The sequence below is a fragment of the Sus scrofa genome, chromosome 1 (assembly GCF_000003025.6).
Source record: "Sus scrofa isolate TJ Tabasco breed Duroc chromosome 1, Sscrofa11.1, whole genome shotgun sequence".
NCBI lineage: Eukaryota > Metazoa > Chordata > Mammalia > Artiodactyla > Suidae > Sus > Sus scrofa.
Window position 1 is genome coordinate 187,255,763 of NC_010443.5, and position 14,877 is coordinate 187,270,639.

General features: G+C 43.1%; 1 protein-coding gene across 2 annotated transcripts in view; it reads right to left on the reverse strand.

The window, feature by feature from the left end:
* Positions 1-3,307, reverse strand: part of C1H14orf37 (uncharacterized protein C14orf37 homolog) — a 140,572-nt gene extending 137,265 nt beyond the window's left edge. Inside the window, 1 exon segment of one of the 2 annotated variants that reach the window (NM_001244542.1) lies at positions 3,152-3,252. The gene's annotated coding sequence lies outside the window, so the exon portion shown is untranslated. 2 annotated transcript variants of the gene reach the window in all.

Consider the following 14,877-nt stretch of genomic DNA (forward strand, 5'->3'; position numbering starts at 1 on the left):
ACTGTCAGGGTCCTGATATATTGTTTTTAACATCATCTGACCCAGTCACCCTTCACTATAAATTAAGTGGCTGGAGTGACAGATGATCCTTTCAGTGGCATGTGCAACCACAGTGGAAGGAGGGAGAACAGAGTAACCACAAAGAAAAAGCACAGTCCCATGGGAGGAAAGTGGCCTCTGTGGTGACAGGGAAGAGGGTAAGTAGGCTAGGGTCGAGATGGTTACTCTGGCAAGTGCCAGCAAAGTGCTTTACCATTCCTGCAGACCACAACTAAGTTCTACGTAGCAAGCCCACAAGCTTTGTTCTCTACAATTTAGCAATGCAGACAAATGAAATATCTGTGTTGACCACTCCTAGTGTGTCATCCTACTCCTGGTCAGAGAAGCTGGATGTGAAGACTTAAAAGCTGGCTTTGAGTTCCAGCCTACCTTGAGCAAATCACTGAAACTCAGTTTCCTCATTGCCAAGCGGAGATAATAATGCTTATTCTGTTTTCTTCAAACATGGAAGAGAGACAACAAAGTAATAGTAGAATAAAAATGGTTTTAAGAAAAAAAATTTTTTTGTCTTTTTAGGTCCGCACCCAAGGCATATGGAGGTTCCCAGGCTAAGGGTCAAATGGGAGCTGTAGCCCCAGCCTATGCCACAGCCACAGCAACTCGGTGGGACTGATCCCCTGGTAGGCTGGGCCCTCCTCAGGCACGGCCATGGCCGCCTTGTCGATGCCACTCCTCAGCATCCCATTACTCATCTTCTCTGAAAACCCGGGAGAGTTCCTGGGGGAACATGGAACAGGGAGACCGAGCCGAGTCTTCAACCTACACCACAGCTTCATGGCAATGCTGGATCCTTAACCCACTGAGCAAGGCCAGGGATCAAAACTGCATCCTCATAGATGCTAGTCAGATTCTTTTCCACTGAGCCACAATGGGAACTCCAAGAAAAAATGTTTAAGTAGCACACAGTTTAAGATATATTAGGGTGGTACTATCAAGCATTGCCCTCAAAATACAGAAATGTGAGGGATCTGAAGGATCCATAACACCCCTTTTTCCCCAGGCTATTTCTATGGAGCTTCCCCTTTCGGCTTTTCATGCAGACAAAGTGACCTGGGAATTGTTCTGATGTTTGCAGAACTCTATCCTAATCAATCTTGATCAACAAGCTCTTGTCCATCCATCATAGAGTTCTTTTCAACGACCCAATGTGACACTTCATTTTTGTTCTTTATAGTTCACAAACCTTATTAGCTTGACACAATCTCTAAATACTAGCCTGTGTTTAAGGAGAAAGTAATCCCCAGGCAAACATTTTAAGGAATAAACATAATAGCTAACATTTCAAGCTGAAACTTGATTCAGATACTTTTCTTACAATCACCAAGCAAACACAATATGAAAAAAACAGGACTGACCACACATCTTAATTAGAGAATGTACTTTCACTTTACAGAGTTTAAAATCAGGTTCTCTTTGAATAGCCGGCTTCCCTAGGTGAGAATAAACAAAATTCAGTGAACAAAAACACAATTCTCTACACAAGTTTTCAGGCAAACGTCTGCTGAATAAAAGTGAAGTATACCTTTAGATGATGAGTAGGAATTTACCATAACAGGTAAGCCCATCACCCCTAATTTTGATCAAACCATTTCTGTAAAACCAAATTATGATCTAGAAAGATCTAGCAGGAAATGTGGGAATATAATGCCAAGAAGCCTCCCATGAAAACAAAGACAAGTCCATATCTCCTTAATTGGCTCTGTTACTGTAGCTACCTTAACACTTGCTGAGTCTTGGGAGTTTTGTGAATAAACACAATCAATATCAAGTCTGCTGCATAAGTGCTGGGTTCATTACTGTGACAAATATGACAACTCTACCTTATTCATAACAGTAAATCAGGCTACCCTTAAAACTCTACTATGAATAAATGCTCTGATATCATCCTTGTTTTGAATTTCTTTCACCAGATGCTACAGTGGGATTCTGACAGCAAGTGACCAAAAGTCGGTCCGTGACTGAATCTGTAGGTGTTTAAACAAGACTCCTTGGAACCCAACAGCATCTCTAGCAATCAGAAAAACACACAAAAAGGAGAGGAGACTTCCAAATTCTGGACGCACATTTTGCTCCCTATGGAAGAAATCCTTTGGAGTTCTATAGATGGTTTTGTGAGCCACTCCCCCTCTCCCTTAAGTTTCAAACTAAAACTTCCACAGAAAAAAATAGGCAGACTCTTTAAAGCAGCCTCTCTTCTCCACAGCAGCTCTACACTGAAAAGAGAAGCCAAGATCCTGGCAAATCCTCAGCATCAGCTTAGGAAAGCACATATTTATCTTTCAGAACTTCAAACTCCTGAGGCTCCTGTATTTTGTGCATCTGGTCACTTTTTTTGCAAACCAGGCTCTACATGTTAGGAATGTATACAAGTTGGGTTCTGTCAGTAACCAGGATGCACGTACCACATCTGGGCACCTCCAGGCAGCACCTCGAAACCACTGTGGAGTCTAACCTGCAGGCCCTCTTGTCCAATTAAGTGACCTTTCCAAGGAGCATCCTCCTACCACGTCCTGGGGGACCAGACAGGGTCTGAGCAAGGAGGTTCCCGTGACAGTTCTGCGCTAAACACTCAACTGTTTTCTGCAAAGTAGCACAACACATTTCGGTGGCCACTGCAGCCCCCATTTGCTCCTCGGCTGCCGGGCACGGACTGGCATCTGGGACACTGCAATCGATGCTTTGAAAAGAGCAAATCTTAGTCTTAGGGAACTTCTCTCCAACCGCTGTGAGACCGAGGGGGAGGGAGGGAAGAAAGAAAAGCCCACACAAAAGCAGCCAGCCCTGCAAGCTCAGCCAGCACAAAGGCCCGCTCGCTGGTGCGGAGCAGTGAGGCTGGGCTGGAGCGAGGAGTGCGGCGAGTCCTGCGAGGCCCGACCCTGCGCCCCACGCTCCCAGGGCTGCCCCCGCGAACCCCGCGCCGGGGCTCCGCGTTCTGCCGGGGGCGCAGAGCGCACGCCTGGCGCACCCCGACTGCCGCGCTCCCCGGACCGCCCCGCTCCCGGGGCGGCCCCGTGCCGCCGGAGACCCTGCCTCCGTCTCTGCTCGAGCAGCCTGCGTGTCGCCGCGGCCGCCCAGGCCGGCCCGGCCTCACCTGTGCGCCTTCAGCGGAGCAGCGCGCAGAGGACAGCGGCGGCGACCGCGCTCTGCATCCCCGCGGCGGCCCCTGCAGCGGCGGCGGCTCCCTCCGCTGTCTGGGACGCCAGAGGGAGGGCGCTTGGCTTTGTTGCTTATTCAGAAGGCGGCGACTGAGGCTGGGGATTGGGCGGCGGGATGATGTGCCCGCCCCGGCTCGCCGGGCACATACAACCGAGGCGGTCGCCGCACGCCCCTCCGCGCCCACTTCCCCGCCTCCGATCCGCGTGGGGGCGGGTCCTACTAGCTTCCAGGCTCCCGGGACCCCTCCGGAGTCTGCCTGCCCTCCTGTCCCTCTTCGCAGCCCCGGCTTCTGCTGTTGCTCTGCCTTAGCGCATACAGAGAAGAGACCAAGGCACCGTTTTCTCTACAAGAGTCCGAATTTCTCTCGTCTTTGGGGCGAGGGGAACAAGTCGGAGGCCGCAGGGTGTTCCTTGTGAAAAGCTTATGGCTTTCTCGTGGCCCTAAGGAATACCCAGTAAATTCGTCCTACACAAAATGTTTCCTTCCCCATCAGTCAGAGAAGTTGGAAATAAGTAGTCATAAGAAGTACAGTTTATTGAGTCCTTGCCAGGCACAATGCTCGTGCTTCACTCATTACCTACCTTTAATCTACACAATAACCCTGGAAGGTGGGTAGGTACTGGTAATCCGCATTTAACAGAGGAAGTTGAGGCCGAAGGCTGTGTAACCTGCCCAAGGATTTACGCTAAGGTGACCACTGGGAATTCATGACCCTCATTCTTGAGTTTCGCAAGGACTCAATTTTCTTTTATTTATTTATTTTTGCTTTTTAGGGCCTCACCCCTGAAATATGGATGTTCCAAGCTAGGGGATGGCTAGGGGATGGAATCGGAGCTACAGCTATCAGCCTACACCAGAGCGCACAGCAACGAGGGATCCCCGACCTACTGAGCGAGGCCGGAATGGACACTTTCCCCCCACCCCCCGCATCTTCATGGATGCTTGTTGGATTGTTTCTGCCGCTCCAGAACCAGAATTCCAAGGACTCAATTTACTTAATCTCATATACCTAATTTTGGATAGAAGGAGGGGTCAGAAGTCTAAAGGCCCATTCTAGAAGAACCCTCCCCCCAGCACTTTACATTTGCGATGCACTTTCCAAAGACATCATCTCTTCTACTTAACTCCCTTCTTTATAATAGCTGTCTTAGTCGGTTTTGTAATTATTTATAAACATCTTTTTTTTTTTTTTTTTTTTTTTTTTTTTGTCTTTTTGCCGTTTCTTGGGCCGCTCCCGCGGCATATGGAGGTTCCCAGGCTAGGGGTCGAATCGGAACTGTAGTTGCCAGCCTACGCCACAGCTACAGCAACTTGGGATCCGAGCCGCGTCTGCGACCTACACAACACCGGAACATTAACCCACTGTGAAAGGCCAGGGATTGAACCCGCAACTTCATGGTTCCTAGTCAGATTCATTAACCACTGCGCCACGACAGGAACTCCTATAAATATCTGGAAGTCAGAGCAAGGTCTTCTTCACCTTTGACCCCCACACCAAGCACAATGCATTCCTATGCACTACCTCACTTAATCCACCTTTCTTTAAAAGATATGTTTGTATTTCCAGAGAGGTGGTCAACTGATAGTTGTTGAATGGAATGTGATTGAATTGAATCTGTAAAATATGTTTTTGATGTGTATTCAATGTAATACATTGTATTTCAATGTATAATATAATCTACTCAGATTCAATAGCCACCAGATGGATAAGCCACACCTCCAGTCTGACCAAGATGTGTTCATTTAATTTCTTTTTTTTTTTTTTTTTTTTTTTGGCTACCAGAGGCATGTGGAGCTCCTGGGCAGGGATCACATCAGAAGCAGCAGCTGCAACAACGAAGATCCTTAACCCACTGTTCAGGGCCAGGGATAGAACCCGAGTCCCAGAGCTCCCAAGACGCTGCTGATGCCGTTGCACTACAGTAGGAACTTCTCAACATTTAATTTCTACGTAAATCGTTTGAAATTCAGACCACATCTGATAAAAATGTTATATAGAATGGTGAAATAAATTCCCAGTTAGACCACAGAATTGATTCTATGTGATTCAAAAATGTAGTTAAATAACAGCATTAAAAAACAAAACAAAACAAAACACCTGATCAGTCAGGTGGACCAGAGAACCAGAGTAGGAGAAGACAGCAAGAGAAAGGGATTCCAGCTCCCAGTGAATCTAGAGCCAGCCCTAAGCACAAACTTGAAACATTCAGTTTCTTTGACATCTTCCTGGCTCCCATTCTCCATTCTTCTCTAACATCCTAGTGTTTTTCTTAGAGACCCATCATACACTTAAGCCCCAACTACAGAACTCCACTCTCCAGACTGCCTTATTCCTAGAGTTTTTCCAATTTCCAAAATTACCCTGCTCCCAAAGTAGAATTCCTAGTTCCCTTTTCCTCAATACAAATTACTTCAGCTGATAGTTAAGGTGAGCTTAAAGGAATCATCTGTACTAGTCCTTTACCTTTCCCGAAATGGTTTGTATTGCTTTAAACAATTCTTATTATTGCAATTGACCTCAGCAGCTGCTGTTGGTGCGGGGCGGTGATAATAAGATCCATTCTTCCACCCCAGCACACACACAAAAACTGTTAAGTCAAGAGAGTTACACTCTAATCAGTAAATCCACATGCAATTAATATTATTAGCCTTTTATGAGTAAAGTAAGAAATTGTGTGTGTACACCAACAGAGCTTGGGAACACCCATAACTCCAATGAAGGTAATAAGGAAGGAAGCTCAGGAAGGTAGTTTGGGGGTTGCCAGATTTAGTATATTAAAATAGAGAATCTCTGGAGTTCCCATTGTGGCTCAGTAGAAATGAACCTGACTAGTATCCATGAGGATGTGGGTTCAATCCCTGGCCTCGCTCAGTAGGTTAAGGATACAGCATTGCCATAAGATGTGGTCACAGAGGAGGCTCAGATCCATTGTTGCTGTGGCTGTGGCACAAGCCAGCAGGTGCAGCTCTGATTCGACCCCTAGCCTGGGAACTTCCATGTGCCTGCAGGTACGGCCATAAAAAGCAAAAATAAATAAATAAATAATAAAAATTTAAAAATAAAAAAATTTAAATAATCTCCATTCAATATTTGGGACACACGCTAAAAAAAATTAATTGTTCATCTGAAATTCAAATTTAGCTGTGTTTTATCTGATAACCTTAGCAGTATTAGATCATTACCCAATCCTGATTGATAAAAGGCTTTGTGTCAGAAAGGACTTGGCCACGTGAATAACTGGATCACCAACCTCAAGAGCCAGGAGTGGACAGTGACCATGAAAATACCACCTAGAAGAGAGGGTCTTGGCAATGAGGACCTGAGCATTATGGTGTCCTTGGTAAGGCTGTCACTAAATTGGGTAGAAATGCTCCACCATATGTCAACTAATTTTCTTTATTCTGAGCCTCATGAACCAGGTAATCTGTCTGACAGCTTGATTCCCCCATGTATGTTGCACATAAGGTGCTGCTGAAATGAGTGTATGTGAGCTGGTTTTTGTGTCTGCTTGTCACCAAGGTAACGTCACCAAGGTAAGCGCCACTTAAGGACTCACATAAGGGCTCTTGAAAACCAGCTGGCAAGACTTCCCCAGACCCTGAGGATTTTTTGTTTGTTTTCTTTTGGTTTGTTTTTGTTTGAAATTATATCAGGGACAAGCACGTGAGGCAATAGAGCAAAATGAAGAGGCTCATGAAAAGAAATTCTTCTTGGAAGGCTGAGTTTACTTGAAAATCTTCTCGATACATTTCTCTCAACTTTCTGAAAGTTCTTGTCTTTTGGGTGATTTTTTTTTCCCTCCCTTTATTTTTAAGCCCTTTAAAACTCCTTCCTTGGGTTTATTGTTCTTATAAGTTCCCAAGGCACCCAACCTAGAAGTCCAGCCATGGAAGAAGAACCAGAGCTGCTAGAGTAGGGGTCATTTGCAAGTAAGATTGTCTTTTCTTCTTGGCCTTCCTCAAAGTTTATGAACAGAAGATTTTCAGGATCTTCCAATGTTCTCTGTCCAGATGCTCTCTGACTCTAATTCGCTGCTGAGGACTCTCTGTTTGCTTTTGTTTAAATTGACATTCCTAGGAGTAGACTTCAGTATAAAATAGTATTGCTTAGTCCACTCTACTCATTCTGGGTATTCAATAAATAATTTGATGGCTCTGGTGATGATGATGTAGTAAATAATGGTAAAGATGTTCAAATAAGCTGTTTAAATTCTGATAAATGTTTTCATTGCATCCAAAATCCTGAAGCAGTTAACATGACCTACTTCAATGAGCTTAGATTTTTACCTTGTACTAAGTTATGTCTCTAGTATGCCGTTGTTTGGTAGAATAAATCTGATAACAAAATGGTTTTCCTTAAGCAAAGACTGGAAACAGCAAAGTTTGTTTTGTTTTTTTTTTTTTGAAGTATAGTTGATTTACAATTCTGCATTTGGTGTTCAGCAAAGTGATTCAGTTAATATATGTGTATATATACATATATGTATTTCCATTATTTCCATTTTTATGGCCACATCTGTGGCATATGGAGGTTCCCAGGCTAGGAGTCAAATTGGAGCTGCAACTGGGGCCTATGCCACAACTACGGCAATACCAATCCAAACCACATCTTGACCTATGCCTCATCTTGCAGTAATGCCAGATCCTTAACCCACTGAGTGAGGCCAGGGATTGAACCCACATCCTCACAGAGACAATGTCGGGTCTTTAGCCTGCTGAGCCACAATGGGAACTCCTATTATTTAATTGTTATTATGAAAACACCCATATGAATCCTCTTGTTTCTCTGCCTTCCCTCAAGAAAACTACTATAGTTCTGGAAGCAGAATATTTTATGATTTATAGTCTTTTCCTTTTAAAATCTGTGATTTTCTATATTCCTTTATTAAGTGTCAGATTTCTTTAGCCCTTGAACTTTCTGATTCTATTTGAACAAATGGAATTTTGTCTGTTGCCTTGAAGAAGCAAGATAAGAGAGCAAAGAGCTACAGATGCAAGTACAAAAACAAAATTTCTAACAGAACAGCCATTTAAAAAGAAACTTTTTAGAGAAAGTCAAGGGTGAAAATATTTACAAGAAAGAAATCTTGTTCTTTTTTGCAGCCATAAAGTCTTGTGAGACTGTCCATTAAATTTTTTAAGAGTTTTGAACATCAAAGATCTAATGTCTCTCATGGAGTATACCCTTTAACCCCAAATGAATTGGTCATCATGAATGACTCTATTCAAAATGGCATCTGTGGAGCTCCCCTCGTTGTGCAGCAGAAACGAATCCAACTTGGAACCATGAAGTTTCGGGTTTGACCCCTGGCCTCGCTCAGTGGGTTAAGGATCCAGCGTTGCCATGAACTGTGGTGTAGGTCACAGACGTGACTCGAATCTGGCGTTGCTGTGGCTGTGGTGTAGGCTGGAGGCAACAGCTCTGATTAGACCCCTAGCCTGGGAACCTCCATATGCCACAGGTGCTGCCCTAAAAAGACAAAAGACAAAAAAAAAAAAAAAAAAAAAAAAAAGGCATCTGTAACACTAGAAAAGATACAAATTGCCTTTTGCAATGTCAGACAAAGGAGTTTTGGCTCCATTCTTGTATCTTTTTTTATATCCCTAATGATAAATAAATTGATGACTTGAATAGATTCCTTATATTAAATAATGAGCATGAGATATTTATTATTGACATATGGTGTGCATATCTACTGCCAACACTGCAAAGAAAGATGTTTACTCCTCTCTGCCTCCACCAAGGATAGAATTAAAGAAAATGACTTTATCAGGAACAGCAAAGCTCAGGCCCAAGAGAACCACTCTTGTTAGAGAAAATTCTGAGAGTTTGGAATAGATTAGTGAAAGAGGTTATATGTTCTTTTCTGTTCTAGTTTTCTAAAAAAGGATGGGAGTTCCCATTGTGGCTCAGCAGGTTAAGAACTCAATATAGTGTCTGGAAGATGTGGGTTCGATGCCTGGCCTCACTCAGTGGGTTAAGCATCCTGCATTGCTGCAGTGCCTCAGATCAGGCTGTGACTATGGCTGTGGCTGCGTCTGGCAGCTGAAGCTCTGATTCGACTCCTAGCCTGGGAATTCCCATATGCTTCAGATGTGGCCCTAAAAAGAAAAAAGCAAAAATAAATTAAAAAGGATGAATTTTGTTCCAGCTGAGTTGGGGGTTCTGGTGAAACACCATTACTTCACTCAACAAGGAAATTGTGGAGATGGTTTTAAGAGTGGGAAAACTACCAAATATATTGACTGTGGCCAACCACATTGTTGTTTATTATCTGCTTTCCAACAAATGTTGCTTATTTTACATTTATAAATATGATTTAGGTATTAACATTAATACATTATATCTGCAACACATTGATAGCAAAAGCGAAGAACAGGATATGATCAAGGGAGTATCAATACTATTACAACTAAGACGTTCTTGAGACTCATAATCAGAATAATACCAACCATTTGAACACTGGTTTACTAAGGTTTAAATATGGCAAGGACATCAGTGCAAAAAAAAAAAAAAAAAAAAAAAAAAGACTTTCCTTCAGTATAGCACTCAATCACCTGCTAAATTTCTTCTCCTCACTCATCTTCACTGATTCTTCTGGCCAAACTGTCTAAATGACAACAGAATTGAGTCCAGGATTCATAGTCATTAAGTGAGGTTAGCAACACATCATTTCATGCGGGCTAAGCATCTATTTTGGCATTGGGTTTAGCTCCAGGGTTAATCAATCAACAAGTGTTTTGGTTTGGGTTTGGTTTGGTTTTTTGGACATACCCACTGCATGGGGAAGTTCCCAGGCCAGGGATCAAATGGAAACCACAGCAGTAACCGGACCCACAGCAACACAGAGTCCTTAACCACTAGGCCACCAGGGCACTCCGATCAACAAGTATGTTTGCTTTGTGAAAAGACTGGTTTATATGAAGGTATCTAAAACAAACTTATCCATCCTCACAGATAGGAAAAGGTTATACACACAAAAACATGATGAATAATACATAATATAAAATTTCCTTGTATGCTTCCTCAAGAATCTAAAAGTGGCACGGATTTTCTTCATCTCTTTTCATGATACTACTACAGAGAGGAAATGCCTGATAAAACCTATATGGAAAGACTATGTCTCAATATAGTTGGCACATGTGTTGTGTAACCATCTTTCCCTCTTCCCCCCACCCACAAATTGTAAGTTCCCTGACTTAAGACAATGTGTTTTATATAGTCTCACATCTCCCACAACACCTACAGCAACGCCTTGCCTTGACACAGCAGCTGTTCAAAAAGTATTTGTTGACTATTTGATTATGGCCATAAGCTTATTACCAAAGCAAACATGGTAATGCTCAACATTTTACAACTACGAAGCACAGAATGAATATTACTAACATATAGAAGGTTTGACTGGCTTCAGAATGAAATATATTAATCTTACAAGTTGGGAAGATATATTCCAATGTAAGTGGCTTGGAGACTCAGAATTTAATTATTTTTTACATTCTGTGAGTGTGGATTATTCTGTGCCTGTATATGTCCTATCTGAAACCAGATACCTAGGCCAATTGTTACACCAAATCCCCTTCCTACCACAAGTCTCCAATCCTTTTTTGGGGTGGGGGGGGCCCGCACCCATGGCATATGGATATTTCCAGGCTAGGAGTTTTTACAGCAGCCACAGCAACACAGGATCCGAGCCATGTCTGTGACCTAACCACAGCTCACCACAACACCGGATCCTTAACCCACTGAGCAAGGCCAGGGATTGAACCCGCAATCTCATGGTTCCTAGTCAGATTGTTTCCACTGCGCCACTACAGGAACTCCTCCAATCCTTTTAGTTGGTAAAGTTCACATTCATTTGAAGAGAAGTTGCACATAACAAGATATACCCTGAGAATAAGATGAAAAAACTGCTTCAAGCTGAATCCAAGAACTCATGTTTTCTCCAGGCCCAAATCCCTTGAAATAGCCAGAGCAATATGTTTTATTTTATTTATTCTTTGTCAAGACCTACAATACAAAGTAGACATAAAAGATGCATTTGGCAGGATCAGTTCAAAGCAGCTCCTCCATTACTAGTTTACAAAACTGCCAAAGGAAAAAAATTTTCCTTCAGAATCAGAGTGATTGAAAATATGCCTCATACAGAGAAAATGATTTACTTTGGGACCGGTCTAAAATGTGAGGCATCATCACAAAAGAAGAAACGAGAATGGGTCTCCAGAAGATTCCCAGTAGAGATAAATGGGATGATCACGTGATGTTCTTTTCTTCTCTCTTTTTTTGCTTTTAGGAGTTTCTGTAAGTGGTTTTCAGACCTAGTGACAGGCTTTGTTTTCATCCCATCTCTCTCTGTGTAAACAGTCATTACCGTTGCCAGCTAATGTTCATTCTATGACATTGTTCTCAGCAGTCATCTTATAGGAGCGAGCACTTTCACTCAGATCGTATTCTGCTTAGTTCATCAAAAATAAAACTTTTTTCCCCTGTCAGACTTCATTTTTCTTTGATTATATCTCTGCTTGCTACCTAGATTTCAAACTGCTGCTTTTTCAATAGATTGTCTTCTCCAGTGTGCATTATTGTTCTTTACTTCAAAGGTGCAAGCCTGGGCCCTTTGGCTGGATCTTTTTCGATGTCAGTCTTGAATTCCAGTATGCTGCCGGCCACGTTCGAGGCAGCTTCCGCACCAGGACCAAATCCCACGTGGTGCAATGCCCTATTCATTCAGAAGCAGCTCTACAGACCCATTCCTTTCCCCAGACACAAATCTAAGCAATCAGCTTCACTTCTTCTACCTGGGAGGAGGAGGTGTAGCAGACAAGAAGGAGATTGTAGGCAAATTTTTTTTTTTTTTTTTTTTTTTTTTGTCTTTTTAGGGCTGCACCCATGGCATACGGAGGTTCCCAGGCTAGGGGTCTAAGTGGAGCTGTAGCACTGGCCTATGCCAGAGCCACAGCAATGCAGGATCCGAGCCACATCTGCCACCTACACCACAGCTCACAGCAATGCTGGATCCTTAACCCACTGAGCAAGGCCCGGGATAGAGCCCGAATCCGTGTGGATACTAGTTGGGTTCGTTACCACTGAGCCTCAGTATGAACGCTCAGATTTTTTTTGAGAGAGAGAGGAGTTCTCTAGCGGCTCAGCAGACTAAGGATCAGGCATTGTCACTGCTGTGGCTCTGGTTACTGCTGTGGCTGAATTTCCATCCTTGGATCAGAAACTTCCACATGCCATGGGCATGGCCCAAAAAAAAGATATAGGAGAAATAAAAATACTAGAAGTTTTTTTCCCCATCACAGAGAAAGAAACAATGACCTCCAGCCTCTTCCTCCTTCTCCATTCCTGCCTCCAGGCCCAGGAGGTGGACATCTGACTGGAGAACTGAGGGACAAGACACTTGAGTTGGGGGAGAGAGAGGGAATGCTTAGGCTCCTGCTTTCCCTTCCCTAGCCTTCTTCAGGAGCAAGCTGGGGGGCAGACACTGAGGAGGTGAAGTCTGGGAGTGTGGATGGTATGCCTGGCTTTCTTCAGGAAAGCTCAGTGGGGTTGGGCCAGTGTGGAGTTTTACTTTACACACACTGGGACAGACACGCTGGTTGTTAAAATAATGAAGAATTTCCAAATCAGTCGGTGAAAAGCCACTATCCCAAGCTGTTGCTCCAAGCGCTGCCCTTACCAGCTTCAACTCCTCTACCACCTCCCCATCATCCCAAAGTAAAAGGTGGGGTACAGATAATGCCTGGTACAGTCAGGGGTTACTTCTGATTGGTTAGCATAGCACTCACACCGTGCAGATAGGGCTCATGCCATGCAGAGTACTTTTTTTTTTTTTTCCTTTTTTTTTTTTTGGCCACCCCTAGCATATGGAGCTCCCAGGCCAGGGATCAGATCAGAGCCATAGTCGAGACCTAAACTATAGCTGTAGCAACACCAGTCCTTAACCCACTGAGCAAGACAAGATCAAGGATTGAGCCCGCATCCCAGACACTGCTGATCCCTTTGCACCGCAGCAGGGACTCCCATGCAGAGTATTTTTAATAGCTTCCCTGGTTAAAGCAGAACAGTGATAGCCTTAGGGAGTGCGAGAAAGACTTTTTCCCTAAAAAGCCCATTTTCAGACTAGGTAGTCCACAAGCGGCCTCTCTGTTACAAAGTGTCTCTCCCTGAATGGTGAGTTCTGCCTGTGCCTCAAAGAAAGAAGTAGGACTTGCTGCATAGCTCACCTGGAGATTCTTGGTCTTCTAGGATAAGAGAGCAAACAAATGTTCTACAATCTAAGTAGAAGTATCACTTAGGAACCAGGAGTGTGCATTTACCTTCAAAAATAGGATAATAATAGTTTTGCTAGCCTGGGATTGTTGGATTAAATGAGATAATGTGAAAGTACTTAGCAGTGTCCTTAACACCCCATTACATGCTCAATAAATACTATTATTTAAAACAGTGCAGGAGCTCCAGTTGTGCTGCAGCAGAAATGAATCTGACTAGGAACTATGAGGTTTTGGGTTCTATCCCTGGCCTTGGTCAGTGGGTTAAGGATCTGGCATTGCCATAAACTGTGTTGCAGACATGGCTCAGATCCTGTATTGCCCACAGCTATAGTTCCATTTAGACCCCTAGCATGGGAACCTCCATATGCAGAGGGTGCGGACTTAAAAAAAAAAAAAAAAACGCAGTGCAGAACCAGTTGATGAGGTATTGATTTTTAGGTATAAAAGTAGGTATTTCCTGAGTCAATGGCTAATGGATTTTTTTTTCTTTTGAAGAAATTTCTGAGAGCAGAAATGAACCTATCGATATCCTATTTAAATTTCAAGTTTTGATGGAAGGAATAATTTTCTGGGGAAAGACTTTAGAGTGATAGTTTGAGTATATAATTTCTGTAATCAATAAAGTTCTCAAATTTAACTAAGGAGTTTGGACTATGTTCACCCATTAACCCTAATTCTTCCCCAACAAGTATTCTTAAATAGGCAGAAAACATTTTTAAATTTGCTGAGATTATATTATCTTAAATAATTTTATTTATGAAATTATTACCATTTTACCATTTTATGAAAATGTGCTTAACTAGAAGCAATTACATCAATTACATAGCTGAAAAAAGGTTGAAACTGTAATATTATCTGATCTATTACAGACATTCAATATATTTATCTGATTTAGGGATCTCAAAAACACCTTATAGACAGAGAGGTGTATTTCTGCCTCAATTTCCTTATTTATCAAATGAGACACTGAAACTGCAAGAGGTTGCTCGATGCCAGGGAAGAGCCCATGCAAAAACATGCCCCCAGATTTGCAGTCCAGGGCTCTTCCTCTCTTACACAGGCTGTCCTCAGTGGCATGGTCCTGTTTCAAAGTGAGAGAAACAAGAGTTCCCATCATGGCACAGCGGAAATTAATCAGACTACGAACCATGAGGTTGCAGATTCCATTCCTGGCCTTGCTCAGTGAGTCAAGGATCTGGCATTGCCATGAGCAGACGAGACTTGGATCTGGTGTGGCTGTGGCTGTGGTGTAGGCCCTAAAAAGACCAAAAAAAAAAAAAAAAAGTGAGAGGAACGTATTTAATGGCCTGATCGAAGACTTAGATTTTACAAGGAAGCGAAGAATCAGCATCTACATTGATGATGCCTGGGCTCATGTTCTTTCAT